The 21,568-nt window shown below is 38.3% G+C and overlaps 1 protein-coding gene across 3 annotated transcripts in view; it reads left to right on the forward strand.

Moving 5' to 3' along the window:
- Znf81 (zinc finger protein 81) overlaps positions 1–21,568 on the forward strand; it is a 116,488-nt gene that overhangs the window by 26,231 nt on the left and 68,689 nt on the right. Inside the window, exon 1 of one of the 3 annotated variants that reach the window (XM_010606407.3) lies at positions 12,792–13,315. The exons of 1 other annotated variant lie outside the window; for it this stretch is intronic. The gene's annotated coding sequence lies outside the window, so the exon portion shown is untranslated. Of the gene's footprint in view, positions 1–12,791; positions 13,316–21,568 lie in introns of those variants that run through there. One more of the 3 variants, XM_010606409.2, reaches the window with a different exon arrangement.

Genomic DNA, 21,568 nt, shown 5'->3' on the forward strand with positions numbered 1-21,568 from the left:
AAAAAAAAAAAAAAAAAAAAAAAAAAAAAAAAAAAAAAAAAAAAAAAAAAGAGAGCCCTTGCCTAGTATTTGTATGACCTTGGGTTCCATCCCCAACCAAGAACAAGGGATATCTCTGTTTTCTGATATCCTCTTATATCTCCTTTTTAATAATACTCTAGTTTTCAATATAGAGTTCTTTTATGTCCTGTGTTAGATTGATTTCTAGATATTTCATTTTTTGGATGCTATTATGAAAGGTATTATTTTCCTAATTTCACTCTCAGTGAATTCATTATTTGTATACAGGAAGGCTTTTGATTTTTGAATGTTGACTTTGTAACTAGCTATTCCACTGAATTTGGTTATCAAATCTAGAAGTCTTTTGGTGAAGTTTTTGGGGTCTTCTATGTAGAGTGTTATGTCATTTGCAAATAATGATAATTTAACTTCTTCCTTTTCTGTGCTTATTCCATTCATTTCTTTCTCTTGTCTAATTGCTCCAGAACTATATTGAACAAGAGTGGTGACACTGGACATCCTTGTCTTGTTCCTGATTTTAGAGTGAACGCTCTCAGTTTTTGTCCATTTAGTATGATGTTGGCTGTTGGTTTGTCATAGATGGCTTTTATCAGATTGAAATAAAGACCACCTATACCAATTATCTGTAGGGTTTTTTTTTTATCATGCATGGGTGTTGGACCTAGTCAAATGCTTTTTCAGCATCTACTGAGAGAATCATATGGTTTTTGCCCTTGGCTCTGCTAATATAGTGTATTACATTTATTTATTTGCATATGTTGAACCATTCCTTCATCCCTAGTATGAATCCAGGTTGATCATGGTGTATAACCTTCTTGATGACTTGCTGCAATCTGTTTGCCAGTTCTTATTAGGGATTTTTGCATCTATGTTCACTAGGAAGATTGGCCTGTAATTCTCTTTTTTGGTTGGATCCTTCTCTGGTTTTGGAATCAAGGTAATCCTTGCTTTCAGGAATGAGTTTGGGAGTATTGCTTCCCTTTCAATTTCATTAAAGAGTTTGAGAAGTAGCTATATTAGGTCTTCTCTAAATTTCTTGTAGAATTCTGCAGTGAATCCATCAGGGCCTGGGCTTTTCATTGTCAGTAGGTTCTTTTTTTTTAATTTTTATTTTTTTTGGTGCCAGTGATTGAACTCGGCTCCTTGAGCTGGCGAGGCACGTGGCAGAACCACTGAGCTAAATTCCCTGCCCTGTTGGTAGGTTCTTAATTACATCTTCAATTTCACTGGCTGTTATTGGTTTATTTAGAATTTTTATACCTTCTTGATTCAGCTTTGGTAGTTCATATGTATGTAGGAATCTGTTCATTTCTTCTGTATTTATCATCTTATTAGAATAAAGGTTCTTGAAGTAGGTATTGATGATCTTTTGGATTTCTGCAGCATCTGTCCTTTTTTTTGTACCAGAGATCAAACTCAGGACCTAGCGCTTATGAGGCAGGTGGCAGTACCACTGAGCTAAATCTCTGGACCTTTTGTTTTCTTTTTTGGATAAGGTTGCCTACGGGTTTGTCAATTTTATTTGGTCTTTCAAAGAACCAACTCTTTGATTCATTGATTCTTTGTATTGTTTTCTTAGTCTTGCATTAATTTCTGCTCTGATTTTTATTTTTCCCTCCCTCTTATGAGCTTTGGGCTTGACTTGCTCATCTTTTTCTAGAAGCTTGAGGTTCAACACTAGGTTGTTTATTTGAACCCGTTCTGTTTTAGTGATACGGGTATTCACTGCTATAAATTTCCCTCATAGAACTGTTTTCATTGCATCCCATAAGTTCTGGTATTTTATATTGTCATTATCATTTAATTGTAGAAACTGATTTCTTAATTTCATCTGTGACCTACTGGTTGTCCAGGAGGGTGTTATGTAATTTCCATGTGTTTAGGAAGTTCTTGTGGTTTCTTTTGCCACTGATTTTCATTTTCATTGCACTATGGTCTCATAATATACATGGAGTAATTTAAATTATTTTGAATTTACATAATTATTTTCTGTGAGCTAGTATGTGGTCTATTTTGGAGAACATCCCATGTGCAGCCAAGAAGAATGTGTATTCTGATGTTGTGGGGTGGAGCATTCTGTAGACATCTACTAGGTCCATTTGTTCAAAAGTTTGGTTCAGTTCTAATATTTCATTGTTTTGTTTTGTTTTTTGGTACTGAGGATTGAACTTAGGTCTTTGTGCTTGCAAGGCAGGCAGCGGAACCACTGAGCTAAATCCCTAGCCCACTAATATTTCATTGTTGACGATTTTTTTTGGTACTGGGGATTGAATTCAGGACCTTGCACTTGCGAGGCAAGTGGCAGAACCACTGAGCTAAATCCCCAGCCCTTGTTGATATTTTTGTCTACTTGATCTGCCTATTTGTGACAGTGGGGAATGAGGTCCCCTGTTACAACTGTATTAGTGTTTATATGATTTTTCATGATGGTTAATATTTGTTTTATATAGTTAGTTGTGCTGCTGTATGGTGCATATATATATTTATGGTTTCTTTTGCTTCCTCTTGGATTGTTCCCTTTACAAGGATGTAGTAACCTTCGTCTGTCTTAATCAGTCTTGGCTTGAAATCCATGTTGTCTGCAAATAGAATAGAAACCCCTGCTTCTTTCCAGATTCCTATCACATGGACTATTTTCCATCCTTTGACTTTCAGACTATAAATTTCTTTTTCTTTCTTTTTGTTTTTCTTTTTTTTTTTTGTACCGGGGATTGAAATCAGGACCTTGCACTTGCGAGGCAGGCAGCGGAACCACTGAGTTAAATTCCCAGCCCTATACATTTCTTTTTGAATTAAATTTGTTTCTTGTGTGCAGCATAATTTTGGAATTTGCTTCTTGATCCATTCTGCCAGTGTGTTTCTTCTTTTTTTTTTTTTTTTTTGACAGGGTCTCACTATGTAGTTGAGTTTGATCTGGAACTCACTATGCAGTCCAGGCTGATCTCGAACTCACAGCGATCTTCCTGCCTCAGCCTCCCGAGTGCTGGGATTACAGGCATGCTCCACCATGCCCAGCCCAGTGTGTTTCTTTTGATTGGTGAATTGATACCATTAACATTGATAGTTATAACTCATATGTATTATTTTATCTCTGCCATGTTAATTTCCTGTTATTGGCTTGCTTCTTTCCTTTTCTGCTTAATTTCTTGCCTTGCCTGGTGGATTCATTCTGTTGGAGTTCAAGGAATTGTAATCCTTATTGTTTATTTCTAGTATATTCTTCAAAACATTTTGGAGTGCTGGTTTGGTGGTCATGAATTTCTTCAGGTGTTGTTTGTCATGGAAGTATCTTATTTCTCCATCAATTTTGAAAGACAGTTTTGTGGGTACATTAATCTGGATTGAAGATTGTTCTCCTTTAGGGCTTGAAATTCTTCACTGCAAGCTCTCCTTGACTTGAGGGTTTGTGTTGAGAAGTGCTGTGATACTGATGGGCTTTCCTTTATAGGTAATTTGTTTCTTTTCTCTAACAGTTTTTAATATTCTGTCCATATGTTGTATTTCTGGAATCTTGACTGTTATATGTCTTGGGGAAGATTTTTTTGATCATGGCTAATTGGAATCCTATATGCGTCGCTTAGCTGTATGTCAAATTCTTTTTCCCTGTTTGGGGAGTTTTCTGCCATTAGTTGTGTGGAAAGATTTTTTATATCATTTGCACTATTGCCTGCTTTTTCATTGACTCTGATCAATCTTATGTTATTCTTTTTTGTATCATCTAGCAGCTGCTGGATTGATTTCTCATGGTCCCTTGCTATTTTTAAGAGATCTTTCTTTTCATAATTGCTAACCTCAACCTTCTCTTCTATAGCTGATATTGTGTCCTCACCTTGGCTCATTCTGCTGTATACTTTCAATGGAGTTTTTTGAATCTGTTTCATGGATTCCACTTCTTTCCTCTGCTGGGTGTTCATGGTTTCCTTTTCTTTCCTATTTTGAGTATTTATAGTTTCCAACATGTTCCTGAGCTCCTGTATTTTTAAAAAATCTGTATCTTCTTTAGCATTACTAAGATTGTCTTTCATTCTGGTCACCATCTCTGTACTTATCTGAGAAATTATTTCTGCTTTGATTTTTTCTAAAGCCTCTTTCATCTCCTTTGTTACTTCTGCTTTTACCACTTCAGGGAGTCCAGGTGGGAGGCTTTTGGACTGTTCTACCTCATTGACTCCTGGGTTTGCTTTTGGTGAGCTGAAGGTCTAGAAGGGGGTGATTGCATCTTGTTTAAGTGTCTTCTCATTTTCTATTTTTTAAAATTATTTTTAAGATTAAGTTTAGTTTCTGGGTTGATGCTTATAAATTGCTTATGGTGAATAGCTGTATTGCCAGTATTCAGAACCCCTAGGAAATGACTGTTTCTCAGAAGTGTCTTCCAGGTGTAGGTGGCTTTCAGGTTTTGAGTCTGTTGTAGGATCCTACCTCTTCAATTTATTAGGGATGCGAAGTTTCTGCTTACTTGGCCCAGCCACCAGCTCTTTTGCACTGGCCTATAGTTTGTTTTATTTTTTTAAAGACCCTTAGGCAATCTCAGTCTTGGTATACTTGGAGGAACAACTGATTAGAACAATTATATCATCTTGGCTACAATAGTACAATCAACAATAACAATAGCATCAAATACAGCCTAAAAAATGACAAGCTGTGGTAACTATTAATTTGCTTCCTTTAACCATATGAGTTAGAGTTGTGAATATATGACAAAATCTAGAACCAATCTGAAAATTGTATGCAGTAAATAAGACCTTAATGTGACTATTTTACCCTTAGTGGAAAAGATTTAAAAGGGTGTAGAGAGGAAAAAACAGAAATAAAAGAAGAAGAAGAAATCAAAAGCAAGACTGGGGGATAAAATTTAGGAAATGGGTGAAGAAGACGGGGGAAAGAAAAGGAAGAAATAAAAATAAAAACAGAATGAACAACAACAAATAAAGTAGAAACTGCATTCAAAGAATCGAGAGAAAACAAAACAAAATGAGAACAAGAAGAAAGAAAAGGAAAAAGAAAAAGAAGTCCAATTCAAGATGTGCCTCTGTTGTCACTATTAGACAACACAGGCAGAGCCCAGATCCGAACTGATTCATCCCAGCAAGCCAGCTGCAGCTTCACAGTGGGGAGTGGATAATCTCAGCTGGATTGCTCCTTTAATTTCTCTGAAGTTCAACCCTGTTTCTAACTATGATACTGAAACCAGATTCCTTAAGCCTATAACTGTCCTTGTGCCTCCTGCTGACTTGAATTTGGCACCCACACCAAGACACCTGAAGCCAATAGGTGGAGTCAGCCCGTAGCTGTTCTGAGTTCTGAGCTCAGTTGGTCCCTCTCCCAGATAGTTACCAGCCAATCACCCTCTCCTGGGTGATGTCTGGACCTGGATAACTCACCAGCTGCTTCAGTCTGCTGCATCCACTGCTCCATTCCACTGGTATATTTCTTGGTGGAGGCCTCTGGGGTTCCCAGTTGTCACCATGCGTCTGCAGTTTTACCATTCCCATGCTGTGAGGCGGGCTCTGGGAAAGAGTGCTGCTTGCTATGTCCCTCCTCTTCATTGAAATCTTTTTCTTCACTCTCCCCATGGTCTTCAATTCATGCTTCGGCTCCTTCCTGGGCCCTGGGGACTCACTTCCCTCCTTCTCCTCCTCCTTGTGTCAGGATACTAAATCTTAGGGAGGCTCTCTGTGGCTCACCACTCCCCCATCTTCCCAGAAGTCTCCTTCAATATAATTTTTAATCTCCTGAATATCTATTTGAATCTGTTTTGTGGAATTAAGTTTTGTCCTATGGTGGTGCTTATCTATACCATTATTGTTTGTTGTTTCCTTGTTTTTCCTAAGCTCCTCGATTTTTTTTATCTGTATATATTCTAGATTCACTGACCATTTCCTTCATTATGGTCATCACGTCTTTAATTATCTGTATAATCATTTGTGTTTTGGCTTTCTCAAGAGATTTATTCTTTTGCTACTACCAGAAAGTTCAGCTGGGTGGCTTTTGATTTCTTCCACTTCAATATACCCTGGTTTTGCCTTGGGCAAGTTGAGGGTGTTGGGTTGCATCTTAATTCCGTGTTTTTTTTCTCGTTCATTGAGGCTTGTAAATTGCTTGTGACAGGTATCTTTATTACTAGCATTGAGCCCTCTTTAGGAAATGACTACTTTTCAGAGATGTCTTCTAGGCATAGCTGGCTTTTGACCTTTGAGTCTGTCCCATGTTGTTGCCTCTTCTGTTTGTTATGGATGAAAGGTTGCAGCCTGTTTGACCTACCACCCAGTTCTTTGGTATTGTCCTATAGTATTGTTTAGGACCTCCAGACAATCTAGGCATTGGCATACAAGGAAGATCAATTAATCACAGCAACTAGTATGTCACCTTGGCTAAAGTAGCACAATCAGTAATAGCACTAGCATCATACAGCATACACTGGAAAATGAAAAAATGTGACAACTAATACTTTGCCACCTTTACCCTAGGTACAAGATTTATAGTTATGTAAGAAAATGTGGGCTGGGGATTTAGCATGGTGGTGCCACCGCCTGCCTTGCAAGCGCAAGGTCCTGAGTTCAATCCCCCGTACAAAACAAAAACAAACAAACAAAAAACACCCAAACTAAGACAAATCAGAAAATTATATACAGAGAAATTTTACCTTCAGGGGGAAAACTTAAAAGAAGGAAGAGAAAAAATAGAGAGATGAAAGAAGCCAAAGAGATTTGAGGCAAGGCTGAAGGACAGAGGAAGATTACCCAAGCCTCAGGAAACTGATAGACAGGAGAGAAAGACAAAACAAAAAACAAGAACAAAACAAAGCTAAAACTAAAAAGAATATTCACAGTCACCAAAAAAATAAAAACAAGCAATAAAAAAACAGATAAACAAAATTTTAAATGAAGACCAAAAGCAAAGAAAAAAATTTTTTTGTGTGATTTGAACCCTGTAGTTATCTTCTGGTGTCTACAGTTTTGTGACAATGTCCATCTCAAGGCATGACTCTGATCTTGGTGGTAGGCGAGGAACTCACTCAGAGCTCAGATGTGTACTAGGTTATCCCTGCCAACCAGCAGTAGGGTGAGGTGTGGTGCTGGTTCTGGGACTTTCAAATCCATAGAAATTCACGTTGACTCTGGCTTCTGGTCATGGGACTAGGCCCTGAGTTGTTTAGCTTATAATGGTCTGGATATCTCTTGCTGGCCTGGCCACAGCTCCCTGACCATGGGCATCTCCTGTCTTTCTCCCTCACCCAGTTATTTTGGAAGTTTAACACTGGGAGCCCTGAGGTAAAGTTATGCCACAGCTGCTCTGAGTTATAGGTTCAACTGGCCCTTCCCTAAAATGCCATCTGACCAACCACTCTCTCCAGAGGATAGGACAGACCCTTGGTCTGGAGTCATTCACTAGTGGTTATAGCACACAGCATCTGCTGCTCCATTCCACTGGTACATTTATTCCTCAAGGCCTCTAGAGTTGCCCACTTTCATTGTCTCTGTAGATTAAATCTTCCTTTCTTTTGCCATGAGCCAAGAGCTAGGGAGAAAGTACAGATTGCTTCTTCTTTTTTCTGTGGTCCCAGGAATCCTCTTCCCTCCTTTTCTTCACCAATTTGTTATTTTCCAGGGTCTGAATTCCAAATCTTGGAAAGGCTGATTATTGCTGCTTACCATTCTACCATCTTCTCAGAAATCCCTCATTCCAGCACTTTATTTTGAAAGTTTTTGTACATAAATAAATTTTAAAAGAATTTTAAAGTGAGCATGATGTTAAAAATCTATAATTAATATTTTAGTACATTTCTTTTTCTCATATCTACCCATTTATATATCCTTTTCACTCATTGATCCATCTTCTTTTTTGATGAATTTCAATTTATGTTATAGTCATCAACACACATAATCTCTAAAACTTAAACATGCAAATCATAAACTAGCATTCAGTATTTGTTTATACTTTAAGACAAAATTTATATACAATGAAGCACAAATCTTATGTGCACCATTTGATGAGATCTGAAAGTGCATACAGACTTCCACTTTCAGTTTTGACATATTAAGAGCTTGGAAGTAATCACATCCATCCCTGCAACAAGAATAAAGGCTGAGCAAACTGAAATCAACAACTTTGCATATCCTTCTCAGAGAATTGAAGTCACATTGCAAATTGCAACCCCTGAATCTGGAGACCTGGGCTAATAAAGAATCACAGGTGAGCTCAGCTTAGTTTATTTTACCTTGAGCAGAAACCACTGGATCCATAAAATTATAGAACACTTCACTGGTAATTTTGACAAACTTTTGAAGTCTGAGTGTGGATTAGTTTCAGACCAAGAAAACACTGGAGTTCCAGTTTAGGGAGGCCCCATTCATTCCTGAGTCTTACCTCAAGGAATCCAAGCAGGTTCTCAAGGTGAAGACCTCAAAAAAATTCCCTCAGGTTTCTGGCAAAAGGAGGGTTGAAGTTATCACTTTGAAATATACCCAATGCTTTCTTCATTAAGAAAGCCCTTCTCGCCGGGCATGGTGGCACATGCCTGTAATCCCAGCACTTGGGAGGCTGAGGCAGGAGGATCACTGTGAGTTTGAGACCAGCCTGGGCCTGTCTCAAAAAACCAAAAAAAAAAAAATCCCTTCTCGCAAAGAAAAGCAATTTTTCCAAAGAGTTGGTGGGAAATACACCCAATAAACTCCAGCCAACTCGAACATTTCTGTCTAACTGAGGGGCAGAAAGAAAGGCTAAAAACCCTTCTTATTCCAGCCCAGGGGCTCAGGCCCACAAGATGACTTACATTTAATCATAAGAATATGAAACACTTCTTCACCATCACTCCTTAACCACAGTATAATAACAATGCAGTAACAATGAATTCCACCTAAAAGATGCAATATACAGACTCAGTATCAGCTGAAAAAACCAATGAGCATGGATTCTAGGTGCATCCATTTACCTATAAATGTCTCAAGTTTATTGTTCTTTATGACTGAGTATGTAAAAAAAACACATCTTCTTTATCCATTCATCACTTGATGAGCATTTGTTTGGTCCGTTTTCAAGATTTAACTATTACAAACTGTGCTGCTATAAGCGTGGGTGTTTATATCACCATATATCACTGTGGTATGCTTTTAATTCTTTCAAGAAAATACCAAGAAGGGGAATAGCTGGGTCAGATGGAACCTCTAGTTTTACTTTTTTGAGGATTCACCACACTGATTTCCACAGTGGTTTCACCAGTCTACACTCCCACCAACAGTGGAGCAAGTTTCCTTTTTTCCCACAGCCCCTCCCCTCTAGCATTTGTTATTGGTTTTGTTTGTTTGTTTGTTTGTTTTTGGTACCGGGGATTGAACTCGGGTCTTTGCGCTTGCAAGGCAGGCCACCAAACCACTGAGCTAAATCCCTGGCCCTTGGATTTTTTTTTTTTTGATAATAGCCATTCTTTGGTGAGATGGAATCTTAGCGTTATTTTAACTTGCACCTCTCAGATGACCAGTGATGCTGAGCATTTTTTCATATATTTATTTGCTATTTCTACTTCTTCTGAAAAGTGTGTATTCATCTCAGATGCCCATTTTTGGATTGGGTCCTTAAAATTGGAAGGCTTGATTTTTTTTCAGTTCTTTATGTATTCTATATATCAGTCTTTTGTCTGAGGAACAGCTAACAAAATTTTTTCCCACTGTTTTGGTTGTCTTTTAGCTCTGTTGGTGACTTCTCTTGCTGTGCAAAAGCTTTTTTTAGTAAGATGAGATCCCAGATGTTGATTCTTTGTAATATTTCTCATGTGATCATTTTTTTACACAATAGAGTATAAAGAAAGTACAAAGAAATTGAGTATAAAGAAAGATAAAATGGAAACAAACCTTTGTAAATAAGGGGAAGAACTGTGGGAGGGAGGGGAAGGGAATGGATAAAACAACAAGTTTCAAGATATATCATGTACAGATACAGATTCCATATGATGAATGTGATCATTATATCTAAATTGTACCAATAGACTTAATTAATGATTTTAAAAAATCAAATGAGCAAACAGTCAATGGGTAAAATAATTTCTGAGCAAAAGAACAGAAATGTGGTGAGGAGCTCGACGGTGGTGGTGTGGACCAGGGAGGAAATGTGTTTGGAGAGGAGGTATTTAAGCAGATACATGAGTGACCAGGTGGAGAGTTCCTTGGAAGGAGGGCATCTTTGGTAGGCACCCGGATGTCAAGGCCATGGAACCTCTGCTTCTTGTTCATTCCACCACCAGGTGGCATCTCTGGGTTAGGGTCAGAGATTTTCTTGCCCCAGTCAAGGAGCAGCACTTTCCTCCACACAGACTTTCTCTTTTCTTCATTTAGATACTGATCTGATTAATTTTCACAATTAATTTAAATATTTAGTTTTAATAATTAGGACTTGTGCACCTACAACCCCCCCCCAAATGGTATGACCTTGACAATAACCTCCATGTATCAATGAAGTCCTTCAATTCATTGTCCTGCCTTCCCTCAGCTAAGGTAAACACCATCCTCAATGCTAAGTTCACCAATTTTGAGTTCCTTTTTATATAATTTTGTGTCTATGATACAAAATCCTAAATAGTTTATATTTATATTAGAAACATTTCATTTTATAAAAATGTATTATGCTTTATGTAGTCTTTTGGGATGATGAATTTTCCTCTATCCATTCATCCATATTGTTTTGTTGGTTTGTTTTTGGTACTGGGGATCAAGCTTAGGACCTTGCGCTTGCAAGGTAGGCACAGCACCACTGAGTGACATCCCTGGCCACTCATCCATAATATTGAACATTGTTCTCTTTCATTCATTTTGACTTCTGTTGTTGGAAATTTGTTTATTCTTCCAGCTTTACCTGTTGTGAACAGGGCGTCATGCTCATCTTATGTTTCTTGTACAAGTGTTTCTCTTGGATATATGCCTAACAGTAGACTCACTGGATTGCAGGGTATGTAAATATTCACTCTAAGAGGAAATGCCAAACTATTTTCTACAGGGGAAAAATACACTGTGTGTCCACATACTTTCCAGCTCTTGATCTTGTCAGAATTACAGTTTTGGTAATAGATTGGAAATAAAATGTCCTCTCATCTTATTTTGATTTTTACATACTCCATTACTAATGACTTTGAATATCATACATTTACTATATCTCTGTCTTTCCTTCTTCTCTGAAGTGGCCTAACAGGTAGGCCTAGTTTTTCTAATATAATCATATTACTGTTATGACATTAAACAACATTAACAGTAATCCCTGGCACTCTACTAGAAGTGTATTCATATCAAATATGCTTCCACTGGGTCCATCTCTTCTTTAATTTATTCATTCAGTGAACCCTTATCCAGACAAGGGATGCAGAAGCAGAAAGAGAATCTGGGATAGTCTATTTCTCTAAGAAGGCAAAAATGATTTCAGACTATAAAATCTGTTTTGCCATTTATCAGGATGTGAGAACAGACACAGATAAAGCTAGATGTAAAGTTAACACGAAACATTTCCCCCCAAGGACCAGCTGCAGCTGTAATGCCCTAAAGAACTCCTATTTTAAGTGGCTACTGCTCCGAGTTGGGGTTCTTTATGGTAGCACATTAGTCACTGAGGAACTTTGTTCTCTGTAATCATAGACAATTAGAAAATTTGCTGTTTGAAATGGTATCAGTAGGAACGAAACATCTGACTCTTAGAGGATACTTTAAGTCACTTAGACTTAGAAAAATAAGTCTCGGTTCCAGCCAGGCGCACAGCTCCAGAGATGTGGTGTCTGGAGAATGCATCCTACAGCTATCTTCACTGTTTCCAAGGTAATGGTACCCTGGGTTCACTTTGCCATCCAGATTTCATGTTGATCCCTTCACACATGTCCCTGCTTGGAGCTCCCCCAAACACTGCTTCATTTGCATTTCATCTGAACTCCACCTTTCTTCAGAATCCTCTTAAGAATTCTATTTTTTTTCCTTTATTTAGTGAGCTGCTCCATGGCCGCTCTGCTGTGTGGTTTCCTTCATTGATTGATGAATCTGTCAGGCTACAAATTAGTTTCAGATGGTCATATGCTGACTGGAGACAACTCCTTATGTTCCAAAATGTTAAAATGTGGTCCCCAGCAAGTCCACACCTCAGCCAACACAAGGTCCCTTCAAAATAGTTTTGTTACCTGGGGATTCAGAGAGGCCTTTAGTAGGGCACAGAGCTGCCTTCTCTCTCAGGAAGATTTCGGGGGTGGGAGGATGGGGACATTTGAACTTGGTTTTGAAGAATGAATAGGCATAATCAGATGGAAGGCAGCACAACTACCTTCCCCTTCTGCCCCAGTGCCATCTCTCAGCAGGGCAGGGGAGCCTCCATAATTCCACATCGGAGGTGAAAGGGGCAGCAAACTGGTTGAAGGGAAAAAATCAGAATCTGGTATTAAAGCTACATTTGTAACATAAGGGCACTGTCCCTAAGATTTTTTCTTTATGAGGAAATAAAGACAATAAGTTTCCTAAAGATGTTTTCATTGATCATGCGTTAGACTAAGGACACATCAAACGTTTTTATTGGTAAATGCTTTTATTTTAGTTGGGATAGATGGAGAGAGAAATAAGGTAGATTAAGGGAGCATTCAAAACCCACAGCTATACTCCATTGGCACGACAGGGGTAGTAAATTTAACACTGACTTCTTGCCTTTTCCCACCCTGTGGTGTGACTTCTCCCCCCTTTTTCCTCATGGTATGCTCCAGCCTGATCCCCCCCCCCCGCGCCTCGTTTTTTCATCCAGTAGTATGGACCAGGAGACAGCTGCTGGCGCCCTTGTGACTTTGTAAGTCTCTCAGCTTCTCGGAATGGCATACTCAGTTTTGTACAATACAGATTTAAAGAAACTTCTCCAGTAAGCCTGTTCACAGAACAGTCTCCACTCCTGTCCCCGGCAGCTAGTGGGACAGCCTCCACACTCCTGCTCTGTGCATTTAAAGACGTCCTCATCCGCAGTACGGAATGGACCCTCCTCCAACATGGCGTATCCCATAGGGAAGCGCGACCTAGGCGCGGCCATGTTCCCGCCGAATAACGCTGCCATGGGCATCAAATGCCCCAAAGCCTCGACTCTAACAACTCCTCGACTCTGCTGAGAAAGGCCACGCAGGTGATTTTGCGCGTGCGCGGACCTCCTAGCCGCCCCAGGGTTAAGCCCCCCAAACCCAAGAAGGGGCGGTGCCATTGTGACCGGAAGCGGCTGCGGTTCTCTGCGGTTTGATAGTTGTCAAGCAGATTCAACTCCCTGCTGGAGGGATGTGGAGGTTGATGGTCGCCCAGGGAGGGTGAGTGCTGGGGATTCTGTGTGGTCCGCGATGGAATCGTTTGTCTAACTTGAGTTGGACGATTCGCCCTTTATTTTGCAGGCTTTTCTCTTTGCCGATATCAACGTTAAGGTTTTAAAGTTCACTTTAAGACCCGCTGGTTCGGTATATTATGATTTAAGTGCTTTTTAGGCGTTAGTAATTTGTCTTTTACCCAGGAGTTATTTAGAAGTCTGTTTTCAGTATCCCCAAATTTTATCTTTTTAACGGATTTCTAAGCTCAGTTTTCTGGGTGAGAAAAATGTCTACGTGAAGCTTATTTTTGAAATATGGCCTAGTCTGTGGTGAATTTTTAGCAATGTTATTTATATTACTCGAAAATAATATTTAATTATTTAGATGTCAGTTATGCCATACAAAATCCGTCTTTTTGTGTGTATGCGTCTTTTGTTACTGAGAAGGTAGAGATATTCTCCACCGAGGTGGTGATTTGTTCGTTTATCCACGTTGCTGTCAATAATACATTATGAGTTAATTTTTGTGTAATATGAGATTCACGTCGAGGCACATTTCACTTATGAATGGTCCAGCTATGCAAGCACCATTTGTTGGAAAGAGTATCCTTCATCTCTTGACTTGTTTTACACCTTTGTCAAAAAGAAATTGACCATAATTATGTGGGAGCTCTTTCCGGGTTCTCCATTCCATCCCATTGATCTATGTGTCTGCCCCTCTGGCAAGAGTTCTGCACTGTCTTGATTACTGTATATGTGTATAGTAAGTCTTGAAATTGGGTAGTGCTTACTTCCACTTTGTTCTTTTTTAAACATTATTTAGCTCCGTTAGTTCCTTTACTTTTCCATATGCAATAATCTCACAATAATCTTGTCTATACCGATAAAACATCTTGCTGGGATTTGATAGGAATAGTGTTAAGCCTGTATATCAGTTTGGGAGGAATTTACATCTCAACTATGTGAAGTCTTCCAATCCGTTTTCACAATATATCTCTATTTAGATCATCTTTGAATTATTTAAGAGTGTATTGTAGTTTTCAGCATACAAGTTGTGTAGATGTTTTGCTGTTTATATCTAAGTAGTTATAAGTGGCATTGTCTTCTAAATTTTGATTTCCACGTATTTGCTGTTTATATGGGAATACAGTTGAGTTTTGGATGATGATTTTGGATCCTGCAGTTTTGCTGAACTCAATCTTAATTTTACATCTTTTTTGGTAGATTCTTTTTTCTTTAATAAGCAATCATGTCATATACAGACAGGGACAGATTTATTTTTTCCTTTTTTTTCATTCTTTATTATGCTGCCTAGAATTTCCAGTAGAGGTTGAGTGTTCCATATCCAAAATGCTTGAGAGCAGAACTGTTTTCAGATGTTGGATTTATTTAAATTTTGGAATATTTGCATGTGCAAAATGAGATATTTTGGGTATTGGACCCAAATCTAAACATAAAATTTATCTGTGTTTCACATATGCTTTTTATTTATTTATTTATTTGTTTGTTTGTTTGTTTGTTTGTTTATTTATTTATTTTTGAGACAGGGTCTCACTACATAGTTGAGACTGACCTGGAACTCACTATGTAGCCCAGGCTGGTCTCAAACTCACAGCGATCCTCCTGCCTCAGCCTCCCAAGTGCTGGGATGACAGGAGTGCGCTACCACGCCCGGCTTCGTATATACTTTTTTTAAAACATTTTTTTTCAGTACTGAGATTGACCCAGGGCCTTGCATTGCCTTGGACACGCTAGGCAAGTGACCTTCTCCTCAGTTATACCTCAATGCATTTTATATTTTATTTTGAGACAGGGTCTCTGTAAGTTGACCAGGGTGACTTCAAACTTGTTATCCTTCTGCCTTGGCCTCCCTGTAGCTGGAATTACAGCCATATGCTTACATGCCAGGCTCATGTACACCTTATACATACCTAGATGTATTTTGAAGAATAATTTCATTGATTTTTTTTTCTGTTTTCAGTTTCATTGATTTCTGCTCTTTAGTTTTTTCTGCTTGCTTTGGGTTTACTTTGCTCATCTTTACTTAGGTTTTTGAGGTTGGAGCTTAGATTATTAATTTAAGACCTTTCTTCTTTTCTAATGTAAACATTTAGTGCTATGAATTTCCCTGTCCATGCTGCTCTATCTGAATTCCACAAATTTTAATATATTATATTTTCATTTTTATTTATTTTTTAAAATTTCCCTTGACACTTCTTTGATCCATGGATTACATAAAAATATATTAATTTTCAAGAGTGTGCAGAGTTTGTCTTTCCAGTATTGATTTCTTCTCTGGTGTAATTGCAGTCAGAGAAAATATACCATATAATCAAATTTGGGGAGTATTTTATGACCCTGTCTTTTTTTTTTCTTTTTTGCTTTTTTGAGACAGGGTCTTACTATATAGTTGAGACTGACCTGGAACGCATTATGTAGCCCAGGCTGGTCTCGAACTCACAGTGATCCTCATGCCTCAGCCTCCTGAGTGCTGGGATTACAGGTGTGCGCCACCATGCCCGGCCATTATGACCCTGTCTTGGAACATTCTCTACTAGGGTCTGTCTTGGAGAATGATTACCAGGTACTTGCAAAGAATGTGCCTTCCTTAATGTTTCCCTGGAGTATGCTGGGTATTTTCAAAAGTTATTCTGTTCAGTAAGAGCACCTTCTCCCGGGTGCTTTACGAAGAGTGGCTTTTCTTGAAGCTCTTTTTCTTTCTTTTTTTTTTTTTAATAAATGCCTGTTAGTTCTGAGTTTGAATCTTCTTCAATGCATTTTAATGATATATGGAAAGGAAAAAAGAAACTCCAGGGAACTCATCACTATGTTGTTCTGCAGGTCCTGAGGTCTTTAAGCTATGCACATTTGCTTTCTACCTTTCAGAGTCTTCCTATTTGTGTTTGCTGTGTTACATTAGTTTTTTTCTTGTCACTTCTACATGCACTGGGGTCTTCTGTCTTCCTTTTTTTCTTGTATCAACTTTTTTAATTACATTGATAGGCAAGCATTTGTATCATATCAATATTAAAAAATGTTCCTATATATTGGCATAATGTTCCACAATAACTGCTTTAAACACTCCTCTAACTGGAAAAGATTTTACCTTTCCAATTTCTTTTTATTTTTTGGTACCAGGGATCAAACTCAGGTCCTTGTGCTTGCAAGGCAGGTGATGGAACCACTGAGCTAAATCCCCAGCCCCTTCAATTTTTTAAAAATTAATTTTATTGGTACATTTTAGGTATACAATATAATGACATTCATCATTGGAAATTTGTACCTTTACATAATCTATCTTGGTTGTTATTTTTCCCCCATTCCCCTGCCCTCCCTTCACTCCCTCTACCCCTCCCTATTTACAACGACTTTGTTTCCATTTTTCATTTTCTTATATTAATTTCATTCCCTTCTTTCCTTTCCCCAATCCTGCCCACTTCCCTTTCACCTTTGGACCTTTTCTTCCTATTTCACAGTATCTACTATGCGTTTTGGTCCTTATTTACACTTTCAGTTTCTCACACCGGTATTCACACATGTGTCCTATTTATTTCACTTAAGAGTATCACCTCAATGTGTATTCATTTAGCTACAAATGTCTCTAATTTCTCATTCTTTTTGGCTGAGTAGTACTCCATTTTGTAAACACACACACACACACACACACACACACACATTTTCTTTATCCAGTCTCCAGTTGATAGGGGATTGAGTTGTTTCCAAATTATTGCAAACTGTGTTGCTATGAACATGGGTGCACATACATGGATGTAGTATGATCCTTTTAACTCTTCTGGGAAGATACCCAGTAGGAAAATAGCTGAGTCAAACAGGGCTTGTAATCCTAGTTCTTTGAGGGATCTCCATACTGTTTTCCACAGTGGTTGCACCAGTCTACATTCCCACCAATAGTGGAGAAGGGTTCCTTTTTCCCCACAGCCCTGTCAGCATTTGTTATTGGTTGATTTCATGATAGCAGCCATTCTTTCTGAGGTGAGGTGGAATCTCAGTGTTGTTTTCATTTGCATGTCTTGAATGACCAGTGATATTGATCATTTTTTCATATGTTTATTTGCTGTTTCTCTCTCTCTCCCTCTCTTCCTCTCTCCCTCTCTTCCTCTCTCTCTCTCTCCCTTCCTCTCTCTCTCTCCCTCTCTCTCTCCCTCTCTCCCTCTCTCTCTCTCTCTCTCTCTCTCTCTTTCTCTCTCTCTCTTCCTCTCTCTTTCCCTCTTTTTTTCTCTCTCTCCCTCTCTCCCTTTCTTCCCTCTTTTCCTCTCTCTCTCTCCCTCTCTCTCTCTCTTTCTCTCTCTCTCTTCCTCTCTCTTTCCCTCTTTTTTTCTCTCTCTCCCTCTCTCCCTTTCTCTCTCTCTCTTCCTCTCTCTCTCTTTCCCTCTTTTCCTCCCCCCCTCTCTCCCTCTCTCTCTCTCCCTCTCTCCCTCTCTCCCTTGTACTTGCAAGGCAGGTGTCAGAACCATTGAGCCAAATCCCTGGCCCCTGAGAATTATCTCTTCATTTCAGACGCCCATTTTTGGATTACGTCTTTAAATTTGAGAGGTCTCATTTGGTTGAGTTCTTTGTATATTCTAGATAGTAGACAGCTGGTAAAAACTTTTTCCCACATTGTGGGTTGTCTGTTCACACTGTTGGTGATGTCTCTTGCTGTGCCAAAGATTTTTAAGAAGAAGAGATCCCACTTGTTGATTCTTTGTGCTACTTAATGTGCAACTGAGGTTTTGTACATGAAATCTTTTCCTATACTAATGTCTTCAAGAGTTCTACCTAACCTCTCTTGCAGTCATTTTAGTATTTCTGTTTTACTGTTTAGATCTTTAATCCATTTCAATTTTAGTTTAATGCATGGTGAGAGATATAAGTCTAGTTATAATCTTTGGCAAGTTGAAATCCTGTTTTTCCAGCACTATTTAATAAAGAAGATACCTTTCCTCCATTAAGGTTGTTTGGCTCCTTTGTCGAAGATGAGGTGGCTAACTGCGTCTGGGGTTGTTTCTGCATCTTCTTAATTGGTTCCATTGATCCTCAGGTCTGTTTTTCTTTGCCAGTACCATGCTGTTTTTATCACAGTGGCTTTGTAGTATACTTTCTAGTTGGGGATTGTGATATCTTCTACCTTGTCTTTATTACCTAGAATTTCTTTTGCTATTGTAGGTCTCTTCTTGTTCCAAATGAATTTTTGAATTGTTTTTTCAAGGTCCATGAAGTATGCTGCTGGAATTTCAATTGGGATTGTATTGAGTCTGTATAGCAGTTTTGGAAGTGTGGCCATTTCCACTATGTTGGTTCTTCCTACCCGAGAGCAAGGGATGTCTTTCCATTTTCTGATATCCTCTTCGATCTCTTTTCTCAGAGTGCTATAATTTTCAGAGTAGAGGTCTTTGATTTCTTTCATTAGGTTGCTTGCTAGGTATTTCATTTTCATTGATGCTATTGTGAAGGGAGTTGTTTCTCCAGTTCCTCTTTCAGTGAGTCTATTGTTCCTGAATAGGAAAGCTCTTGATTTTGTGTGTTGACCTTGTGTCCATCTACTCTACTGAATTTGTTTAGTAAGTCTACAAGACTTTTGGTGGAGTTCTTGGGGTATTCTATATAAAGTATCATGTTGTCTGCCAATAATGACAATATAACTTCTTCATTTCCTATCTTTATTCCTTTTATTTCTTTCTCTTGTCTAATTGCTGTGGCTAATGTTTCCAAAACTATATTGAACAGGAGTGTGGATAGTGGACATCCTTGTCTTATTCCTGATTTTAGCATGAAGGATTTCAGTTTTTGACCATTTGGTATGATATTGGCTGTTGGTTTATCATAGATGGCTTTTATCAGGTTGAGATAGAGACTGTCTATTCCAATTTTCTGTAGGGTTTTTATCATTAATGTGTGTTGGATTTTGTCAAATGCTTTTTTTTTCTGCCTCTACTGAGATGATCATATGTTTTTTGTCCTTGGCTGTATTAATATAGTGTATTACATTTATTGATTTGCCTATGTTGGACCATCCCTGTGTCCCACTTGGTCAGGGTGTATGATCTTCTGGATGATCTTCTGCATTCTATTTCTGAGTATCTTATTAAGGATTTTTGCATCTGTGTTCATTAGTGAGATTATCCTATAGTTCGCTTTTTTTGTTGAGTCTTTCTCTGCTTGTGGGATTAAGGTGATGCTTGCTTCCAGGAATGAATTTGGGTATTATTGCTTCCTTTTCAATTTCATTGAAGAGTTTAAACAGTAGTGGCAATAGTTCCCCTCCCCTCTAAATGTCTTGTAGAATTCAGCAGTGAAACCATCAGGGTTTGGGCTTTTCTTAGTTGGTAAGTTTTTAATTACATTTTCAATTTCATTGCTTGATATTGGGTTGTTTCGAATTTTTAGGTCTTCTTCGTTCAACTGTGGTAATTCATATGTATCTAGGAATCTGTCCATTTCTTCTGTGTTTTCCAACTTATTGGTGTATAGGCTCTCAAAAAAGGTATTGAAGATCCTCTGGATTTTGCTGGGTCCCTTGTAATTTCACCCTTTTCATTTCTTTTTTTTTAAATTTTTAATTGAGTTTATCGGTACATTTTAGGTATACAGTACAGTTACATTCATTATTGGGATCTTGTACCTTTACATGACAGGTAGTCTTGGTTCTCATTTTTCCCCTTGTCCCTGCCCTCCCTTCACCCCCTCCCCCCTCCCCATTTGCAAACAGTTTATTTCCATTTTTTCATTTTCTCGTGTATTTTCCCTTATTTCCTTTCCCCTACCCTTCCCACTTTCCCTATACCTTTAGCCCTTTTCTTCTCGTTTCACATTGTCAATTATCTCATTAGGATCTTATGTACTATTACTACAGTTACATTCATTATTGGGATCTTGTACCTTTACATGACAGGTAGTCTTGGTTCTCATTTTTCCCCTTGTCCCTGCCCTCCCTTCACCCCCTCCCCCCTCCCCATTTGCAAACAGTTTATTTCCATTTTTTCATTTTCTCGTGTATTTTCCCTTATTTCCTTTCCCCTACCCTTCCCACTTTCCCTATACCTTTAGCCCTTTTCTTCTCGTTTCACATTGTCAATTATCTCATTAGGATCTTATGTACTATTACAGTTTGCTCACACCAGAGAAACTATTCGGTATTTACACATGTGTGACTTATTTATTTCACTTAGGAGTATATCTTCAGTATGTATCCATTTTTCCTATGAATGAGTCTAATTTCTCATTCTTTTTTATTATTTTATTCTTTTTTTATTGAGTTTATTGGTACATTCTAGGTATACAGTACAGTTACATTCATTACTGGGATCTTGTACCTTTACACGACAGCTCTTGGTTCTCATTTTTTCCCCTTGTCCATGCCCATTTACAACCACATTATTTCCGTTTTTTCATTTTCTCATATTTTTTTCTTTTCCCTTATTCCCTTTCCCATAGCCTTCCCACTTTCCCTACACCTTTAGCCCTTTTCTTCCTATTTCACATTGTTAATTATCCCATTAGGATCTTGTGTACTGTTATAGTTTATTCACACCAGAGAAACTATTTGGTATTTATACATGTGCGACTTATTTATTTCACTTAGGAGTATATCCTCAAATATATCCATTTTCCTCTGAATGACTCTAATTTCTCATTCTTTATGGCTGAGTAGTATTCCATTTTATAGAAAAACCACATCTTCTTTATCCAATCTCCAACTGATGGGCAAATGTGCTGTTTCCAAGTTTTAGCTATTACAAACTGTGCCACTATAAACATGGGTATGCATATATAACTCTGGTATGATTCTTTTAATTCTTTTAGAAAGATACCCAGAAGATGGATGGCTGGGTCAAATGGAACCTCTAGTCCCAGTTCTTTGAGGTATCTCCATATTGATTTCCATAGTGGTTGCATGAGACTGCACTCCCACCAACAATGGAGAAGGGTTCCTTTCTCCCCACAACCCCGCCAACATTTGTTATTGGTTGATTTCTTGATAGCAGCCATTCTTTGTGGGGTGAGGTGAAATCTCAGTGTTATTTTCATCTGCATCTCTTGAATGACCAGTGATGTGGAACATTTTTTCATGTATTTACTTGCTGCTTTTACTTCTTTGTCTGAGAAATGTCTGTTCATTTCAGATGCTCATTTTTGAATCGGGCCTTTATGTTTGGGGAGGCTGATTGTTTTGAATTCTTTATACATTCTAGATAATAGTCCTTTGTCTGAGGAGCAGCTGGTAAAAATTTTTTCCCACATTGTAGGTTGTCTCTTAGTT

Source organism: Fukomys damarensis, unplaced genomic scaffold, assembly GCF_012274545.1.
Source record: "Fukomys damarensis isolate Sample0158 unplaced genomic scaffold, DMR_v1.0_HiC HiC_scaffold_39, whole genome shotgun sequence".
Taxonomy (NCBI): domain Eukaryota; kingdom Metazoa; phylum Chordata; class Mammalia; order Rodentia; family Bathyergidae; genus Fukomys; species Fukomys damarensis.